Here is a 7,615-nt window from a genome sequence, read left to right on the forward strand (position 1 = left end):
AGAAGCCATGTTTCCAATCTGTAATGTCTGCGAACCAACACATGTTCAGTTTCAGTCGAAAAAGATATTATGACACAGAATAGGAGATAACACTAACTCGCTTTTAGTCTTATACACCGACATTTATTTCTTTGTCGTTACAAACGTGACGTCACCCTCGTGCTCTAGAACGTTTTCCACGTAACCCACGAGATCTCGAACGTTATCTTGTCTCACACGAAATCTTCTTTTTTTTTCTATGCTCTTTTTTCGTTCCCGGTGACGTCACTTTGCATGCATCCGCACTATGTTACAATTAATGTTTCTATTTAAACCACAATTGAACCATGATACTTGAATTTTGCATATTAGAGTTTAATTCAAGCTATTATATATAATAATAATAATAATTTTATAAAATAAACAATAAGCCTTTTTTCTTACAATTCAATGTAAACTTCAATGTATTGTAAACTAAGTAAGTTCTTGAAGGCATGCAAATCTTGGTGCACCACGATGGGTCCCCAACTAAAGCAAGCTATTAATCGATTTGATTGCAAAAACTTCCCGATGTCTTTGATAATGAGAGTCTGAAATATTCGTTGATCATCATTCAATCCCGGGCAACGTCGTGTCTCCCTATTTATTTTATTTTATTAGTAAGGATTAAATATGAATGTACGGCATAATCACGTTCACACACTGGTTCCCGTCAGATCACCGAAGTTAAGTAACGTTGAGCCTGGCTAATACCAGATGGGTGACCATTTGGGAATTCTAGTCGCTGTATGTATCTCAGCATTGTTTCCGGTCGTCCAGAACCTCCACTTGCTACTGCTATTCAACAATGTCGAGTGGAGATGTGGTTGGGGATTGCATATCTCTCTTTCATGCGCAGGCACCCTTACCGTGGGTATCCATAGTCTGCCAATCAACTGGAGGAAGAAGCCTTTTTATATCTGAATGAATTAATTCAAAAGAACTATACACTACTTGGATTTATTTGCTTCCCCATTGAGCAAATTAGGCACAATGCCATTTTTTAATGTGGAGAGTGAAGGGGAAATGGCTACCAAAATCCCCGGGGAGTAGGGGAGCTGGATAGTGACAATTGGTATGAAGGGTTTCCCCTACATTGACCAATAACTGATTGCCACAAGGCAATGGTCTTATATGTGTGGTTGCTCCCACATATGGTCTTTGAAATTCATGCCTAGTCTCCTGCGGGTGGGGAGCCGGGCGGAACTTCAAGAACCATACACTAGATGAACTCTCTTTTTGCTGATTGTTTTCCTCCTAAACTTTTAATATCAAAGTAAACCGGCAGCTCATATCCTTGCGTTAAGCATCTTTTGTTCAGTTAAACACTTTACAATAAGTGTCTTCATGTCTTGTCTGGAGTGATTTATGTAAATAAAGCATTTGAAAAAATGTCTAGTAATACTGGTGGTCCTCAGCTGTATACAGGTGACACTCACTAATGATTAGTGGAATGTGCTGCGGGGGTGGTTAGCAAAATTTATATCAAACTCAACCCTGTTTCGTTTGTTATTCTTCCAGTCAACTGTCGCCAGAGTGTCGTAGAATATTGACAACCTTGAAATGTCACGGATGTCGACCGAAGTATAAAAGAGCAAACAAAAGAGAAAATTTTTATGCAGTTTGTCGCGGCAAATAATTTATTCATTTACACCGAATATACGAACGCGTCGGCGAATATTGATTGGGAATATACTAAGATTGCTAGAAGAATGTAAAGAAAAGACAACATCTATAAAAAACTAGTACTTATGAAGTTACTAGCAGTAATAACCGGTGTTGCCCGGGGTTGTAAAAATACTACATAACAGATATAATGGGAATTTATATGCATAGAAGACAATATATATATATATATATATATATATATATATATATATATATATATATATATATATATATATATATATATTTAAAGGAGATTAGAACAATAGTCTAAAGAGCTGAGTGTATTTTAATGTAACAGTGAAATTACTAGTTTAATTAAAATACAGGAAATAGAAAGTGCTCGTTGTAATTTAGATATATAATAAGCTCGATAGTTAAATGTCCTAGAGCTAATTCAATATTAAGTAATGTGATTTATAATTTAAAATTTAAAAATCAATTTTTAATTAAATTAAAAATCCGTTTCATAAGAAGGAACAACAACAAAATCAATTATTTGTTGTTCCTTCTTATGAAACGGATTTTTAAATATATATATATATATATATATATATATATATATATATATATATATATATATATATATATATATATATATATATATATGGGGGGAGGAGCTCCTTAAGTCTTTTGACGGACTATGGATATCCACGAAGGGGTGCCTGCGCGTGAAATTTTTGTTGCAGGAGGTGCGCAAACTTCAACCACACCTCTCCTGATTCAACATTGTTAAATACCAGTGGCAAGTGAAGTGTATGTACAGGACGACTGGAAACAAATGCCGAGATAAGCGGAGAGTACATACAGCGCCTAGAATTCTCAAATGGTAACCCATCTGGTACTTACTAGGCTCGACGTTGCTTAACTTCGGTGATCTGACGAGAACCGGTGTGTCAACGCGACTATGCCGTATTATATATATATATATATATATATATATATATATATATATATATATATATATATATATATATATATATATATATATATATATATATATATATATATATATATATATATATATATATATATATATATATATATATATAAAGTTGAAATTTACAATCAAAATTTAATGTTCGACTGAATACTCCAAAAAACAATTTAAAAAGTCCTTATTCCGCGGATTTTCAAAGAATGCTATTCTTATTATTCTTCTAATCAGAAATCAGCAAATTATATTTGTTGCAATGCTAGAATTTGCTAGCTAAGGCATTAAGTGAAACCAAAATTTATTGTAGTTATAAATTGCCAAATAAAAAAAATAAAAAAAATATTGGATATATAAAAATCTCATATAAAAACAAACCGCGCATTATATTTCAGCTTGAATGAAACTTCTCAAGTTGATCCAAAATGCAAAATAGTTCTTTAGATAGAATTTATTCCAAAATAAGTCCAACGTGTTAATGCATATAATCCGATCCGAAAGTTTTCAAAAATCCGATTGGAAAGTTTACAAAACAGCTGATATAATGAAAATTGTTTTTTTTCGGGCAGTGCAGTAGTCCAAAGAGAAGTCTGTCCCCTACTCAAATGGGACCTAATAGTAAGAAGAGAGAAATCCAAAATGAGAACCTGCATCATCGGCTTAAAAAGAAAAAGTGATTTCAAGCGGGGGGGGGACCCGTGAAAGCTCGTATTATTGTGACCGGAAGTTATCTAGACAGAATGAAACAGATATTTCTATAAAGAAATTCGATTTCATTATTTAAAAAAAAGTGTAGGAGTGATGATTATAATTTTTAAGTGTTGTAGAATCATAGTTTATTAAGGCTGTCAAAAAGTCATGATGATGATAAAGATGACAAAATAATAATAATAATAATACTAATAATAATAATAGTAATAATTATAATACTAGTAATAATAATAATAATAAATCAAAAAAATTCCAATACATACACATATACATACATATATATATATGTATATATATACATATATATATACAAACATACATATACACACACTCATACACACATACATACTTATACATATACACATAACATATATATATATGTATATATATATATATATATATTATAATCTAAAGAATTTAACTTTAATTCTTATATATATATATATATATATATATATATATATATATATATAGAGAGAGAGAGAGAGAGAGAGAGAGACAGAAAGACAGAGACAGAGAGAGAGAAAGACAGACCGACAGACAAACAGACAGAGACAGAGACCGAGATTGGTTGTTGCTATTTTTTCTGATTAGTTAATGGCAAAATAGATTCATTGATGAATATAATAATTAAGTGATTGATTTTGCGCTACGAAGCAGACACCTCCAAGAATTGTAAAAGTCAACTGAATTAAAGGAATAAATTATAAGATGGTCAACATCATGAATTTTGGAATATAGTCTTTTGTCATTTATTCTCTATATTGCTCTGTAATTACATTGAGCTTCTTAAATAAGGATTGGTATATATTATAAGAAAATATATTTTTACATATATATACTTAATTTTTAAACACCAAATAAACTTAGTCACTAAAATTAGTAATGGCAAAATTTTGCAAACGAATATATATGTACGCATACAAGCATGTATATATATATATATATATATATATATATATATATATATATATATATATATATATATATATATATATACAGCGTATAAGCGACGCTCTTTGTGTAAACAAATCGAGCGGCGGTATTTCGGACGATGTCAAAACATCGTTAAATTCACTACTCGTTCAGCGGCCGCCAATAGCGTAATGGTTAGGAGCCTTGACTGCCATACAGACAGTCGGGTTTCAATCCAGGCTTGAGGTGGTTGCCTGTCTAGCCGCACTGATGAGCTGTGAAACAGCGAAACAGTACTGTATGTGGATGACTATATATATATATATATATATCTATATAATACTAAAAGTCTATGGATCTTGTATGTTTGCAATCAGATTTCCGGTTTTCAACATCCGGTTGCGCATGCGTAAATAGCAACGTCTTCAATCCGTTATTCCAATTCCGGAATTTTTATATCGCTTTTAATACAAACAATTTCATTTAATTTGATCAAATAGTTTTTTGGTTTTTTTTAACGGCTAAAAACATTCAACTTCGTAAAGTCTGTCGCTGTTTCAAAAAAACTTCTCCCTTTTAAAAAACAACACTCATTAATAGAAACAGCGGCGGTGAAAGAAAACACCTCTCACTTTCCCTCTAATAGATTTCAACACTCCTACTCCCTCTGTTTTCGTTACGTACGCGAGAAATCTTTAATTCATGTCATTATAAATAAATAATTTTATAAAATCAACCGTAGTTTTTTTTTTTTTTTTAACGGCTAAAAACATTCGGTTATCTTTCAGATGCAAGGTTCATTGTTTACTTGCGGTTTTAACGATGTAAGATTCCGTTGTACGGAAGACCAAATCGGCCAAAATGTCTATGATGTTTTTATTGGCGCTTTTCTTCGTATTTTTAATAACATTTTTTTGCACCATTTACAAGTTCTTTTTACAAATAATTTTTTTAATACTGTAATAGTAAAATAAAAATACATTTATTAATTATACGGAAAAAGTATCTCGTAATGTTTTCACACGAGATTTTTTTCCTGTTGATTTCTCTTTTTTTTTTAATATTAAAATTGATTTAAAGTGATTTTCAAGCCTTTAACATGACGGAGTTTATAATGAAAACCAAATTACCGTTAAAATTAAAATAATCTTTATTAGAAATTTGTAACAAAATAACAAAATTATAAAACTATTAGATTAAAATTGAGAACCTTTAATTAAACAACGTGAACATTTTATAATGAGTGTTTTCATGAAATGTATTTTTAATAATAAAAAAGTGAACTTTTTTTACTTAAACTTCATAAAAAAAACGTATCCAATATAGAATTTTACTAAAATAATTTTACTATTACAGTATTAAAAAAATTATTTGTAAAAAAAAACTTGTAAATGGTGCAAAAAAATGTTATTAAAAAATACGAAGAAAAGCGCCAATAAAAACATCGTAGACGTATATTATCATTTAAACAGTATATCAATTTAAATATTTAAATTCAGTAAATAAATTTAAATATTTAAATTATGGCCGAATTGGTCTTCCGTACAACGGAATCTTACATCGTTACAATCGCAAGTAAACAAGGAACCTTGCATCTGAAAGATAACCAAACATTCAACTTCGTAAAGTCTGTCGCAGTTTCAAAAAAACTTCTCCCTTTTAAAAAACAACACTCATTATTAATAGAAACAGCGGCGGTGAAAGAAAACACCTCTCACTTTCACTCTCATAGATTTCAACACTCCTTCTCCCTCTGTTTTCGTTACGTACGCGAGAAATAGTTACGTGTATGTGTGAGAGAGAGAAAAAGGGAGCGATGTAAAACTGGATAGTTAAGCGAAAGGAAAACATAAAAGTTTTTTTAAAACACTCACATTGTACAAAAAATGTTGTAAATAGAAAAGTATTGTCTTAGTTTTAGTGACCTTATTATTAGCATATGAATACAATATTTATTTTCTGTACAATAAGTGCTTAAGCACCCGTGCTTTTCAGCGATACATATTCAATAAAATAAATTGATTAATATAATTAATCTGGATATAAGAGAGTTAGAACCTGATAAGAAGTCTCAATTAAGCAAAAGGATAACAAAAGTTTTCTTTAAAAAAAATTAATTGTACAAAAAATGTAAATAGAAAAGAATTGTCTTAATTTTATTGACCTTATTATTAACATACAAATTAAATATTTTACACAATGGGTACTGAATGTTTGCTTAAATTAAATGAAAAAAGTTAAATTTTATTTTCATTTTCTATTTAAAAAGCCATTATTAACATGTGGAGAGTGTTTTTTTTATTATTCTGTACTTTCAACTAACAATTTCATTTAAAAGATGATATATCAAAATTTGAATTTAACTATAATAAGGATTATGATACCTGTTCAGTGCATATTTACCTATAAGTATGACCAACCACTTATAATTCAGTAACTGTAATTAAAAAAAAATAACAATTATAATAAACAGAACGACTCATAGAAATCTATCTATATTCTTTTTTCATTTTAATATACTTTCATAGAAATGCTTCTGTTATGTAAAAAAAAACTATTTTCTTTATGCCACAAGTGTCACGCTCATACATGAATTCCATAGCTAATATAACGTACTGACCCAACGGGTCACGGGTGGTCTAGTATATATATATATAGAAAGAGGTTTGTGTTTACTAAAAGCTTTTTACGCAAATATTACGCAAGTACAAACTATGTAGAACATCTGCATGAATATAATTACATGTAATAATTAACTAAAGATTATCATTCCGAAATTCGAAAAAAAAAAAAAAAAACTAATATGAAATTAATTCAAATGTTTAAAAGAAAATGCAAATTAGGAAGATCTTTTACGGGTGAATGTAATTCCATGATCCATATATAACAAAGTTATGTTTTCTTTTTAAATAAATAGAAAAAAGGGGTTTTAATATGAATATCAATGCACAAAAAAACAAAATTTACAGAAGTATAGATATATACCCCGTGCCAGAATTATATGCAAATTGATATTTTTGTTCTAACTCCGATAGTTCTCGATGAAAATTCGTGAAACTTCACGCGTTATACGGCCACACCAACCCATGCGCAGATATAAAATTTTAAGCTTATCTGCGCAATAGCGTGCCAACGGCAACCATTTTGGTGATTTGCAGTTTTTTATAACTTTATAGACAAAATGAGACGTAAAGGTGCTTTAAGTCAAGCTGAGAAGTCTCAAATTGTTCAAAGTGTCCATAATAAGATTTCCACCTTAGAAATTGACAAACAATTACACTGTGATCATCGTTCAATCAAAAAATATGATACTAACTCTCAACTTTGCAACGAACGTTCTGACAAAGGGAAAATTCGTAAGAAATCATATAT

General features: G+C 30.0%; 2 pseudogenes; one reads left to right on the forward strand and one right to left on the reverse strand.

The window, feature by feature from the left end:
* The first annotated feature begins 655 nt into the window (after nt 1-655).
* On the forward strand, nt 656-772 carry LOC145268887 (5S ribosomal RNA; annotated as a pseudogene).
* Nucleotides 773-2,484: 1,712 nt separating this feature from the next.
* LOC145269000 (5S ribosomal RNA) lies at nt 2,485-2,601 on the reverse strand (annotated as a pseudogene).
* Between the last annotated feature and the right edge of the window lie 5,014 nt (nt 2,602-7,615).

This window comes from Euprymna scolopes, chromosome 44, assembly GCF_053919585.1.
Source record: "Euprymna scolopes isolate OS-2025 chromosome 44, ASM5391958v1, whole genome shotgun sequence".
In the NCBI taxonomy this organism is placed as follows: Eukaryota; Metazoa; Mollusca; class Cephalopoda; order Sepiida; family Sepiolidae; genus Euprymna; species Euprymna scolopes.